Source organism: Colossoma macropomum, unplaced genomic scaffold (genome assembly GCF_904425465.1).
Source record: "Colossoma macropomum unplaced genomic scaffold, Colossoma_macropomum, whole genome shotgun sequence".
NCBI lineage: Eukaryota > Metazoa > Chordata > Actinopteri > Characiformes > Serrasalmidae > Colossoma > Colossoma macropomum.
In genome coordinates, this window is record NW_023496043.1 from 37031 (window position 1) to 51773 (window position 14743).

A 14743-nucleotide genomic window follows, 5' to 3' on the forward strand; every position below is an offset into this window, starting at 1 on the left:
GCAGTGAATCTCGCTGTCTGTCCCTTAATAAATCCCGGATGCGCACCTCTAGCTGGTCCACCTTATCCACCAGAGAGCTAACTAGCTGGCACTTAGCACAAACACAGCCACTATCATTATCACTAGAGGTGGAAAAGGGGATTAAACTAAACATGCCACACTCTGAGCAGGCAAAGAAACCGGCAGTAGCCATGATATTGCAGGAACTTACCGCTTTTGGTTGATTTAGGAACTTAGCAGGAAGATAGCGCTGGAGTGGCGGGTCGGCAGTCTGTGCGTCGTCAAGCCTTGTGACCTTGTATCAGCATGCACAGACATGTAGCTTGCCAAATATCGAGCAGCACACCTCCCTTGCCTTGGGTTGAGCTCCTAGCTGAGGCCAGTGATCCTTGTCCTGGACAGCTGTAGCAGCTGCTCGAGGAAGACTGCCGTCTAGCCTGGTGCTGATCGCCTGCGTTGTAGCCAGCAGGGAATCAAGGAGATCCTCATCGTCTTTAATCTGGTAGAGCACAAAGATTCTTCCTTCAAGTTCACACATCTTCTAGCTCAGTCATGCACAGCCATCACATCCTGCTGGAGAGCTGAGAGGAGGCATGGTCCAAAAACAACTCGTAGATTAAAATAAAATAAAACAAGCAGTCCGTAATTTACAGTAGTCAGTGCAGGGGCTCAGACAGATAAAAATTTAACACTTAAAACAAGGCTTAAAAAAGGTAAAAAACAAAAGCTGGGTTGCCCAGTTGGGCTAAAAAGGCTAAAAGCTAGGCTAAAAACAAAACAGCATAGCAGCGGTGTCTGATTCTCTGCTCTGATGCTCAGCACACGGACTCTTTTAATACGGAGCCATGCTGTTGTAAAACATGCAGTGTGTGGTTTGGCATTGTCTTGCTGAAATAAGCAAGGCCATCCCTGAAGAAGACGTCATCTGGATGGCAGCGTTTGTTGCCAAAACATCTAAATATATTGTTCAGCATTAATGGTACCTTCACAGATGTGCACGTCACCCACACCATGTTCACTAATGCACCCCTATACCATCATGAATACTGGTTTTTGAACTGTTGCTGAAAACAAGCTGAGTGGTCTTTAGCCCGGAGGACACAGTCTCCATGATTTCCAAAAAGAATTTCAAATGTTGATTTGTCAGACCACAGGACACTTTCACAGACAGTGTTTTTTAGAAGTGTTTCTTAACCTCCTGCAGTGATTTCCACTAGAGAATCATGTCTGATTTTAATGCAGTGCCACCTGAGGGCCCAAAGATAATGGCCAGCAAAAAGTGGCGAACACCTCCTCATCTTTACTTCTGAAAGACTCAGCTCTCTGGGATGCTTTTTTATACCCAATCATATTACTGACCTGTTGTCAATCAACCACCAGCTGTTTTTTTTAGCATTACACAACTTTACCAGCCTTTTGTTGCCCCCGTCCCAACTTTCTTGGAATGTGTAGTTCGTATCAAATTTAAAATGGGCATATGTTTTTCAAAAAACAATAAAATTTCTCAGTTTCAATATTTGATATGTTGTCTCTGTACTATTCTCAATTAAATATAGGGTTTAAATGATTTGCACATCATTGCATTTTGTTTTTATTTACATTTTGCACAGCATCACAACTTTTTTGGAATTGGGGTTGTATTAATACATGCTTATTTGTTGATCAGTATTGGTAACAGTGTTACCAATAAATTTGAATGCTCATAAAGTTTTCTACTGCTGATTAGCTTTCATTGCTTAAAAACAGTGGACCGGCAGCAGTGGTTTACTTGAATACAGGAGACAGAGATCACACAGCTAGTCAGTTACTGCCGGTCCACAGGTGTTTTACATCATTTATTTAATTTAAACTGCAGTATGAACACGGTTCTGTCCTACAAGCTAAACAATAAGCAGTGCTAAAAGCAGACTTTTCTTACCCATATTCATTGCGTAGCTGTAAGCTTTGAAATCTGTCCCTATCAAGTGCAACCAGGTGAAGAATGTGACAGTACTACACCCTGCAACAGCGCCAGAACCAACATTTTGGAATGGACATGACAAATTCGCTGGTGGGCCGAACCTTATTTTTGCGGACAAACTTTCAGTCTCTCTCCCGCAGCTTTACCCTCTCAGACAAACTTTCACCATCTCTCTCACGTGGATACTGTCTACAGTTCCCAAACACCAAATGTAGGTAAAACACTGCAGTAAGAAATAAACTGCACTGGGAGACCTGCTACTGCCCAATCGTGCCATAACTTTTTTTAACTGGTCTATATTCTAGACCAGTTATTCTCTTTGATTGGACTGTACTGTACCCTCTTAAAGCAGGTTACCGGATCAGCAGAAAGCTAACAAAAAATGATCAATGCTGAACCAAAGCAGAACTTACCAGCTTTCAGTCTTTGTCACTCTTTGTCAAGTCACTTAATGTGACAGAATATGACCATATAAGCAGTTTAAGCAAATATCTAATTGTATTTTATTAAATATTATCATATTAATCTATTAAAATATACTAAAATGACTGGTCTTGTATTAGATCAGAATATGTAGTGCTGATGTAGAAACAGATGAAATTTGAGCATGGGAAAGATACAGCTTTGGGTAACACTTTACAATACTGTTTTTCGTAGTTAATAAGCAACTAATCAGGAAGTAAGCAGGAACAAATGAATAGGTCTGCATTAACACTTAAGTAACTACTCTTAAGTAACTACTAGTAAATACCAAAGACTACTACTTAACTACTCAATGGGTAATAGTGAACTAATGATGAACTAAACAATGAACTAAACAATAACTACTGAGTCTCATAGAGAATTATTTAGTACTTATGGTTTCTAAGAATAACTACTCATAAATTACCGATCAATTCATCACTAATTGCTCAGTAGCTGAGTCTGAAAATGTCCCGGCTGAACTACTAACTGATGTAGTGTATTCCAACATTTCTAACACTACTGAAATACACTACACAGTGTGCAGTCCCTACAACATGATGGATTATATCCTCCATTTCTATTCACAGAAACAGGAATCCTCATAGAAGCCTGGGGGCATCACACCACACTGTCCCTACTGGTGTCCCTCATGCGTTTGTTTGGATCAAAAACCTTAAAAGGCTAATGCACATCTGCTTATTTGGCAGTGTAACCAATTTGCACATCAGCCTACAAATTAGATAAGTGCTAAAATATTACAGTATTCAGTAGACCAGTCAGCTTACCTGTCATCATTAGAAAAGAAAACACCATTCTTTTCTGCTGGAGCATGTGTGCCAGTGTTTCCGCTAAACAGTATTTCTTCTTTAGGGCAGGTCCTCTTGAGGGCAGGGTCAGTTGAAGAGATGGTTCACAGAAATATCTGAATGTGTATGTGTCTTGCCTTCAAATTCACTTGGTTCTAAATATTACCAAGTGATTATGTAAGTACTGCCTGTTAGATAATGAATGAGGTGTTGCTGTTCTTCATTAGGAGCCAATGATGATCAGAAACTATATAAAATGAAACAATGGTAACTCATTATTAAAGAACTAGGAGTTAATGATGATCTGGAACAGTATTATAAGGGAAACACATGGTAACTCACCATTAATGAACTAGGAGTTAAGTATGATCTGTATTTCAACATGAAATACATTAGACATAAAACCCCCTTAAGAAATTATGTACTGTGGTAAAAAAAATAGCTAATCAATAAATTTTGAAAAAAGTAAGTGTTTACTGAATCCTTTTTTATTTGTGAATAGTCCAAATGTGAAAACATTTCTGAGTTAGCTAGCTATATCATTGAAAATAACACACCCAAACAAAATGAAGTCAAAATCTGTCATTATTACTGAAGGAGAAAATCTGACTAAGACTTATCACAGTATGTTCTGCTAGTACATCAATTACACGTCTTTCTGTTTCATATTTGAGGCACTTTTTTCTGCCTATTAGCTTAGCTCACAGTAGCTAAATTAACTACCTAGCTAGCATGCACTTCTAACAGAACATAAGCAGCAGCTTTAGGTTTAATTAAGCACTAACATGTGCTTATAATTCTGAAACAACACTGTAAAACAGACATTGTACAAGAACATAGTACCTACATAGCTCAGATTAGTTAGAACCCTTTAGAATGCTTTATTTTACATTTTATTTCAAGTTAAGTCTAATTGATCTTTCCATGACAGCTTAGCTAGGGAGATCAGAAAGTTTTCATTTAATAATAAAAATGGGTGTATGTTCTTTGGTTTATTTTTAGTTTTTTATATTAGTTTTACCTTGATTCTGAATAGAGAAGTGATTCCGAACAGATTTTAGAGAAGAAGGGACAGGAAATAATCTACCATCAAAATGATAATGCAGAATTGGACTAATATTATAATATAATAATATTTCACAATATTTTCAGTCTGTATATTATTTAATGTTTAGTTTTACAAAATATGTTGTAAATATATTCATCTATATATAATGTATAATGAATGATAAGGAACATAAAACCCTGTGCCTCAAATATGAAACAGAAAAATGTGTAATTAATGTACTAGCAGAATTTACTCTCAGACTTTCTCCTTCAGTCGTAATGACAGATGTTGACTTCATTTTGTTTGGGTATGTTATTTTCAATGATATAGCTAGCTAACTCAGAAATGTTTTCACATTTAGATGATGTTACCATGTGTTTAACTTTATACTGTTCCTTACCATCATTAACTCCTAGTTCATTAGTAATGAGTTACCAGGTGTTTCACTTTATAATATTGTTCCTGATCATCATTAACTCCTAGTTCATTAATAATGAGTTACCAGGTGTTTCACTTTATAATACTGTTCCTGATCATCATTAACTCTAGTTCCTTAGTAATGTCTTATCATGTGTTTCACTTTATATTGTTCCATCACTAACTCCTAGTACTTTAATAATGAGTTATCATTGATTCATTTTATATTGTTCCTGAACATCATTAGCTCCTAATGAAGAACAGCAACACTTTCATTATCTAACAGGCAGTAAATATATAATCACTTAATAATATTTAGAACCAAGTGAATTCAGATATTTCCGTGAGCCCTCTCTTCAACTGACCCTGCCCTCAAGAGGACTTTAAAGGAGAGCTACTGTTCAGAGGAAACACTGGCACACATGCTCCAGCAGAAAAGAATGGTGTTTCCTTTTCTAAAGATGAGAAGTAAGCAGACTAGTCAACTGAATACTGTAGTATTTTAGCAACTGTCCCATTTGTAGGCTGATATGCAAATTGGTTACACTACCAAATAAGCAGATATGCATTAGCCTTTTAAGGTTTTTGATCCAAACCAACACATGAGCGACACCAGTTGGTACAGAGTGGTGTGATGCCCCCAGACTTCTCTGAGGATACCTGTCATTAGTTTATGGCTTACCTTCTCATTATCTGTGTGCTAATTGCTGCTTATTATTATTGTAAATTAACTAATAAGTATTTTTCTTCATATAAAGAAGTAACGGGATAACTTACTAGCACTTATGTGTTAATCCCGCTAATTATCTGTTAATTAACTTTCCATCACCTCCATATATTCAGTTACTTCACTTTTCTCACATTCTTTCTTGTTCATTAAAGATGCTTATGGTCACATCTGACCGTAAGATGAGTGCACACAAATTCATGGACGGTTTTGTTATTCATCACGTTCATCTTGGCATATCTGTACTCATATCTGGTAGGAGTGCATGTAAATTTGGGCATAAATGCTGGATATGTGGCTAATTAACCAAAACTATTATCAACATAATCTGTAATTGCAAAAATAAAAACAACGGTAGAAAATTTCAATAATACTAATTTGTGTGCATGACAGTCCAGTACAAACGTGGATGTACTTAATTTACATGCACATTGATATAAACAAGTGCTGCAACTATTTTATGTTCCATTTAAAGACACATTACACTGTGCTTTTGTTTCATACTACTGACTCACAAACACAGCTTCGGTCATACACTGCACTAATACAGCATTTATTTTAGGGAATTAATTACACTAAACAATCACTCTACTATGTTAACAACACAGAGTGTTTTGTTTTATTTCACATTTTATTTTTTCCAGTTGTTTTTATTTTAATACTATTAAGTTTGGTCAGCAGGGGAGGAGTGCACTCACTGCTCGACATCAAACTCCACCCACGAGCTCGGCCATTGGCTTTCATGCCCAATACTGCCGTTTTATTGGCTGGCAACTGAAACATCTGCATGAGTTAGCATGTGCTTCATGTAAATGATATGTAAATGAGGTGCTGGTAGGCTGGTTTCATTCACTGAAGCTGATTTATCATTTATGCTCAAATCTCCACTTGTTTCCACATCGTACAAAATTGTTATGAATCAGATGCAGAGCAGTTCAAACCTTATAAAAGGCAAAAAAAAGGTGTTCTTTTTTTTACGTAACTTTGATCATTAATGGGCCCTTTTCACAAGATTCGTGATTACTTCCGGTTTAAGCATCAGCAGGGTAAAACTCACTTCCTCTCCATAAAGCTAACTACTGCAGACGCGATGACAAAATGTTTAGTAGTGAACTATAATGATCAAACACGGAGCTACAACAGCTGTATTTTAGTTTTCCTGCACGGCTGTGACAGCGAGAGTAAGAAGTGGACGGAAGCTCTGATTTAACTGTAAACAGAGCTGAGATGCTGTATGTTGTTTTTACTGCAGTTCTGCTGTAGCTACTTCACATCAGGCAGTCTCTGTGTCTTTGTACAACATGCCAGCGATTTCGGTAATCTTCTGTTTTCAAAAGAAAGAAGAACTTTTATATGTAGCATTAATTTCATAGACTAGCTATACTGGCTAGAAACTACTGCTAACCAAACTAGCCCGGCTAACATAAAGCAGCTTTTTCAGATGTTTTTTTCAGCTAGGAGTCTCGTTTTTGAATGAGCAATGAAATGGATGGAAATGGTGGATGTTTTCTGAAGTGCTGCTTCAAAAATTGCCATGAAACTATAAGAATAATGCTGTTTGGCAGATCGCTAACATAGCTAGCGTTGGAGCTAACTTAGCTTTAAAGTTTGCTGCTCATATGAAGCTGGTGTTCCTCAAACTGCTAATGGCAGGCTAGCTAATTAGCAACTGTAGCCTGCTAGCAACTGAATACATGGAGGTGATGGAAAGTTAATTAACAGATAATTAGCAAAATTAACACATAAGTGCTAGTAAGTTATCATGTTATTTCTTTATATGAAGAAAAATACTTATTAGTTAATTACCAATGTAATGAGCAGCAGTTAGTGCACAGATAATGAGTAAGTTAGACATAAAGTAACAACAACTAACTTATCAACTAACAGTGTACTTAAATGCTAATTGATAAGTGCTTAATCTATTACTAAGTAATAGCTAATGCTTAATGAAGAGTTAACTAATAATTAAATAATGGGAAACTAATAGTTGAAAATTATATAATTAATGATTGATTCGCGACCCTTAATGTAAAGTGTTACCAGTAATGCTATGAAACCATAGTTACTAAGTAATTCTCTATGAGACTCAGTAATTATTGTTTACTTAATAGTGAACTACCCTAATTATTAGTTCACTATTACCTATTGAGCAGTTAAGTAGTAGTGCTTGGTAGTTAAAAGTAGTTACTTAAGTGTTAATGCAGACCGACTCATTTGTTCCTGCTTAGTTCCGGATTAGTTACTTATTAACTACAAAACAGTATTGTAGTGTTACCCAGCTTTGTTTAGCAATATTTGAGATGGAACTTCAGTGGCTGTGTACGCTGACATTTAGAAATATCTGTATGTCCTAAAAAGTCATTAAATGTTGTGGACCGAACCTCCACCAGCCCCCACCCAGCCTACTGAAATCTCAATCTAACAAAAATGTGAAAGTTGGTCACCCTGGTGTCTGTGTGTGTGGTAGTGGGGTGTAGGGTGGCTGGCGTAAGTGTGCCTCTGTCAGTAAAGCTATTTACCGTGACATCGGCAATTAGGAGAGATTTAAGGCAGAGTAACATCAGCAGAACTGAATTTGACCATTGTGGGTATATAATTTCTAAAAGAATATTTTCTCAATACAATGAGCAATGAAAATGAAACAAACAAACAGTATATATTGTCATCATATTCCAAAATATAAATAGGATGTACTGTAATATCCAGGGTGAGTGAAAAGTCAGAAACCAACCACTGTAAGATAGGGCCAAAATGCAGAACTGGTGAGTAAGCCAGTTCATTCAGTCTACTTGTACACTAAGGCTAGAGATGGCTAAATTAATGAAAATGAACTGACATGCTAACTAGCACTCACTCCTGGGAGTGTGGGAGTGTTTTTGGGCATCGTGGTTGGGGGGAGGCCACTGTGGTGGTAGTGGGCTGGTCTAGACAAAAGTCCAGGGTTGAATTTAGTTCCCAGTCCAGCCCTGTCGCAGGTAAATCTAGTACGTATTGGTAACAATGACATCAATAATGGAGATTCAAGCAGTTCCTGACTTACCTCATCCTGTTCTTATCAATACATTACTTTTTGTATGGGCAATGGAACAGGTTTTGTGTAACATGATCTCAACGGAATACTGCAATTCCATATTCTACACTCCATCCATCCATCCATCCATCCATCCATTCATTCATCAAAGCATACGTACAGGTTCTAATTTGTTCCTTCTTCAAAATGGGGAACAACTCAATATTATGCTATATCAGTGGTTCTCAAACCAGTCCTCAGAGCCTCCCAAATAGTCCACATTTTTTCTGTATCTCTATGTTGTGAGTTCGGATAGAGTGGACATTCGGACCATCTGGGTTGTTCACTGGACTGGTTGGAGGATGACTGTATTATATTAAATTAAATTTAATTGTTTCATAGTTACTAGCAATATATGCAATTTATGCCTGTTTTTGGTGGCGGTTCTTCAGTTGAACTATGCATTTTTTCTTTAGTAACATTAATGGAATATATTTCAATGGAAATAGGCATGATTTACAAAACCTCAAGTGAACTGGATTTTCTTGTTTGTTGGTGAGGAAGCAAGTCAATGTATTTGTGGAAGAACATGAATGTTTGACATCATGAAGCTGCTGTCCATTTTATCTGACTTTCCACTCCTCCCATTTCACCCCTTGTTGCTCACTAGCAGCTCAACTGAACCATGTTTCACACAGAGAGAGCCAACAGTGACCTACATATTCTGATAAGAGTTCATTAAAAATATTCCAGTTGATTTCCATTGTGCTCACAGAACACTGTGTTCAGTTATTTTTAGGAAAGGGCTAAGTAACACAGTGTCAGACTGAAGGTTTGCTCAGTGTAAGTACACTGTGAGAGGAATCAGCTCAGCTCAAGAGTAGTGAGTGAGAGGCAGGACTAAGACTACAAATTGACTGTACAAGTGGACTGCTAATATAAAACAGGGATCTGGAGTTTTGATATTTGAGTGTCTGTAAGAGTTCATGAATGGATGTTCAGTTACACATTTTATTATTAAAAAATAGCCAAGGAACTTCAGTAGGTTAGCAGAGTAAGATTGCTTGGTTGCATAAAACACCTTGGGGCTATTGCTCTGTCGTTGGTGTAGCAGCAGTGGCTAAACTGCAGAGGTTTAACATGCAGCTTATTAAACTTGACTGCTCTGTCAAAATACATGTGAGTTTACTGAATCCGCCGCCAAACTTCTACTAATTTGGACATCATGATCAGCCTTAAAACAAAACAATGTATAAATAATTAGGATATATTTAGCTATATGACAGCTTTCAAATTTCAGTCTCTCTCTCTCTCTCTCTCTCTCTCTATATATATATATATATATATATATATATAAAAAATAGTTGCTCTTTAAGACCAAAAAGCCTGTTTAGAGCAGCAGCATGCCAGTGGCTTCTGCTGAACTGACATATACACACATATATATATATATTTATATTTATACTTTGCTTACCTTGTCATACTACAAAAGGATACAACCGAATTAGAATGTTATTTTCTTTTTTATTTTGATACACTGATTTCCTCAGAGAATGGAGACAAAAGACAAAAGCCAAACCAAGCTCAGGAAAACAGTACTCAAGTGGAGTCTGAGACACTAGCATGTGGCACATAGGCAGCTCTGTGCCTACCTCTGGTGGTGAGCTGAGGCCATTGGCCCATTACAACTTGAGAGCCTGTGCCCTCATGTAAAACATAAAAAATAAGAATTTAATAAAAATGATAAAACAAATATATTTGAAGCATAAAACAGAATATTTAACCTGCAAACGTCTGCACCTGAAACAGTATCTCAAAGAGTCTTTAAGCAGTAAATTATGCCTTTGTAAAATGCTTTCGGATTCACTCCATATCAGAGCAATATTAAAGCTGAATCTGTTTTCTGTTTTCTTTCTTTCTTTTTTTTGGTACTATGTTCCACTGGAATGGTTTCACATTAAAGTCAAGTAAAGTGATTCATGGTAGTATATGCAGCCTACATCTATTTGAATGCCAGTGATAGGCCACATTAACAGATTAACAGAGAAGAAGACATACAAGAAAACATACAACAAGTTATATTGATAACATCATCTTTAGCCAGTATAAAGATACAAGCTGTTTCTCAAATTTACAACAACCTTGACTGCTGTGGAAGAACCTTTGCTGCTTTCTAGTATTATGTGTTAATTCTTCACAAGTGCATTCCACCATTTTTTTTAAATGTCTATATAATTTGATTGTGAGATGTAAACTAAGTCATTTGAAGTGATTTGATAGGAAATTGTTCATTATAGAGAAACATACAAACTCTGACATCTTTACAGTGGTGATGATAGGAACGAGGGGACAAGATGTTGACAGCACAAATATACACATTTTATTTACTATCTAAAAACACCAGGGAATGTGTCTTCTGAGTTTTATATGTTATCTGAGTTTTAATATGTAGTGTTGATGTTGGCAAAGTAGTGGAAAACCTGAAAACATGAAAAATGTTTTTTGCCTTACAGGTGGTGAGCAACTCTTGAAATTAAGGCAAGGTCAAGGTACTGTCTCTGATTACAACCCCATTTCTAAAAAAGTTGGGACGCTGTGCATAATGTAAATAAAAACAAAATGCAATGATGTGCAAATCCTATATTTAATTGAAAATAGTACAAAGACAACATATCAAATGTTGAAACTGAGAAATTTTATTGTTTTTTGAAAAATATATGCCGATTTTGAATTTAATGCCAAAAACTTGTTTCAAAATATAGGGGGGCGGGGGAAACAAAAGGCTGGTCAAGTTGTGTAATACTAAAAAAAACACCTGGTGGTTAATTGGCAACAGGTCAGTAACATGACTGAGTATAAAAAGAGCATCCCAGAGAGTCTTTCAGAAGTAAAGATGGAGAGCAGTTCACCACTCTGTGAAAGACAGTACTGACAAAATAATGCAACAAGTCAAGAATAACATTTCTCAATGTAAAATAGCAAAGATCTTTTGCTTTTCATCATCTATGGTACATCATATCATTAAAGGATTCAGAGAATCTGGAGAAATCTGTTTGCAAGGGACAAGGCCAAAAATCAGTATTTGCTGCTGATGATTTTTGGGCCCTCAGGCAGCACTGCATTAAAACAGACATGATTCTGTAGTGGAAATCGCTGCATGAGCTCAGGAACTCTTCTGTAAACCACGGTCTATGAAAACAGTTTGTCGCTGCATCCACAAATGCTAGTTAAAACTCTAAAACACAAAGAAGAAACCATACATAAACAGGATACAGGAATGCTGCCACCTTCTCTGGGCCCAAAATCATTTCAAATGAACTGAGACAAAGTGGAAAAGTGTCCTGTGGTCCGACGAATCAAATTTGAAATTCTTTTTGGAAATCATGGGCACTGTGTTCTCCGGGCTTAAGACCACTCAGCTTGTTATCCGGAGCCAGTATTCATGATGGTAGAGGGGTGCATTAGTGCACATGGCATGAGTGTCGTACACATCTGTGAAGGCACCATGAATGATATATACCTGTTTTGGCAACATATGCTACCATCCAGATGACATCTTTTTCAGGGAAGGCCTTGCTTATTTCAGGAAGACAACGTCAAACCACATTCAGCATGTATAACAGCATTGTTCCCTATTAAGAGAGTCCGGGTGCTAAACTGGCCTGCTTGCCATCCAAACCTGTCACCCACTGAAAATATTTGCTGCATTATGAAATGAAAAATGCGACAAAGGAGACCCTGAACCGTTGAGCATATATGACTTTCAAAACTACAGCAGTTGGACTTAAACAAATAAAAACAGAACTTGCTTGCTGACCTCATCAAATGATTACCTGTTTGGAACTGCTGTTGTGGGAGAGACATTGTGTAACACACCAGGTGGTTCACTCTGTGTGAGCAATGAACTCACAACCTTTAGGACAGTAAACACAAGCACTAAGGGAAAACCACCTGGTGGACACTTGAAGGTGGTCTCAAGTGCATAGCAACAGGGACTTGAGGGTCAGAAATTTGACTTGAGAAAAATGAAGGGCTAATGACAACCAAACAGTCTCAAGATAAAAAAAAGAGCTCAAAAGGAAATTAAATAAACAAAGAAAGACACTGGTCAGGGGGGAGGATGGCAATTTTCACATTGAGGAAATAATGCGCTATGCCACTCAACACCTGAGAGAATGGTGCAATGCCAACTGAAGGGTTTAAAAGGGGTACTCTCAAACCACTAAGAAATTCTCAAAATGACAAAAAAATCCTTTTCACTCTTTCACTAAGAGTTTCCCAAATAAAAGCAAAGAACCTTTATTTAGCAGAGGTACCCCAAGACAAGAACTGAAGGAACACTAGAGAGTAGAAGTTTCCTTTTTTTTTTATTAATACTTACTCTCAAGGGTAGCTTGAGAGAGGCAACACTCAAGACTTGATATTAGAGATTGTTTACCAATGGAAACGGATGAGTCAGAGTAACATGCATTTGGCATCAAGAACTCAGGACTGAGCAGAGAGCAGCGTGTAAGTAAGGTGCTCACAGGTGTTACCGCTCAGCCCTTATTACCCTGTCCTGGCTCTCCAGCCCCTCCTAGTGACTGGGTGTGGCCTAGCAGGCTGCCTGGACTTTTCACATCGGAAGTCATGTGACCCAATTTCATGAGTTGGCCATAGTGGCAGAGCAGTTGAAGAGGAAGAGCCTATGCATTTGGGTAGAATGCATCTCAGTGCCTCCAAACGATGACAGCGTATAAATATCAAGCTATGTCTCTACTGTGGGAAGGAAGGTAATTTTCAACAGAACCATGACCAAATCAAAACTTGTGCACTGATCTGGTGAGTGAGCACATTTCTCAGGCCACTCCTGGGCCATTCCCACTTCCTGTGACTCTTCATTACTTCAACAGATCTTTTTCCTTTACAGCCCTCCTTGATACTGGAGCAGCAGAGAACTTCATAAACCAAGCCATTGTTGAACAGCTCAATATTCCAACCCAAGAACTCTATCCCTGACCACATTTATGCAATTGAAAAAAGACCTATTGGACAGGGAACTGTCACACACATCACAAAGCCCGTCACCCTCAGTGTTGGACAACTTCACACATACACCATATCTCTTCATGTATTTCTTCATTATCATACCCATTAATTTTGAGATTACCTTGTTTCACAGAAAATGATCCTCAAAACTCGTGAACCAAGAAAGACAATACTAGCTAGTCCCATGTTCAGTAAGGAACATGGCCAAAAGATAATGACCGGTTAATGATAGAAGTGAGATGGGGGACCAAAGCAGACATACAGGCTTTGACTAGTGGTGTGGGGATGGGGTCAAGGGAGCAGATTGTACTTTTATAATTAGTAATGATTTCACTAACTAGAGACTCAGTAACAGGGTTGAAAGCAAGGAGGGCAGGATGAGTCTAGAGACTGGGTGTTCAAAGGAGAGCAAAAGGAGGTTTTAGGGGAGGAGACCATAAGAGAGTTGTTGATTTAGCTATTTTATTTTCAAAGAAATGTAAGAATGAGTTACAGAGGAAGGCGCTATAATGCTTACTGGGGGTTTGCAAAGCTTAGAGACGGTTGAGAATCGATGGCGGGAGTTAGAGTTGGGCCTGTTAAAAAGACTAGATTTAGCAGCACGTAATGCATCAAGTTCATTATAAGAATTAGCGTGCAGCATAAGTTTTGACATCAACACATCAAGACGCAACCATGAGGACATATCCAAGCCTCAAACATTTTAAAAGTGGGTGCTGTGGTTGTTACACTGAGGTGATATTTCCTGGTTCAAATGAGTGTTCATTGTCTGGAGTGCTTAATATTAGTTTGACCTGTAAGTAGCTTCATTATAATTATGGGTTCTTAATGTTTGTTAGAACAAAAACATTCTTGTTTGTTTACTGAGTTGACATTCAGTCTGAAGAGGAATTTGCTAGAAAATCTGATTGTGGTGTTATTCCAGAGTGTCAGGTAAAGGGGTTTTTTGTACAGTTTGACACAAAAATTGTTATCTGGAACTCAATTAAAGAAGTAACTAAATGATGGTTGAATGCTTTTCCTCTTTCCTCAGGCATCAGAAAGTTGACAGGTTTTGGCCAATGTAGAATTTTAGGAATGTTTATGGTTGGTAAGTTTTTACCTGAGAACTTTACCTGCCTGACTGTATTGTGCCAGTTTGGCGGAGGAGGGATAATGATATGGGGTTGTTTTTCAGGGGTTTGTCTAGACCCCTTAGTTCCAGTGAAGGGAAATCTTAATGATTCAGCATAACAAGACATTTTGGACAATTTATGCTTCTAACTTTGTAGGAACAGTTTGG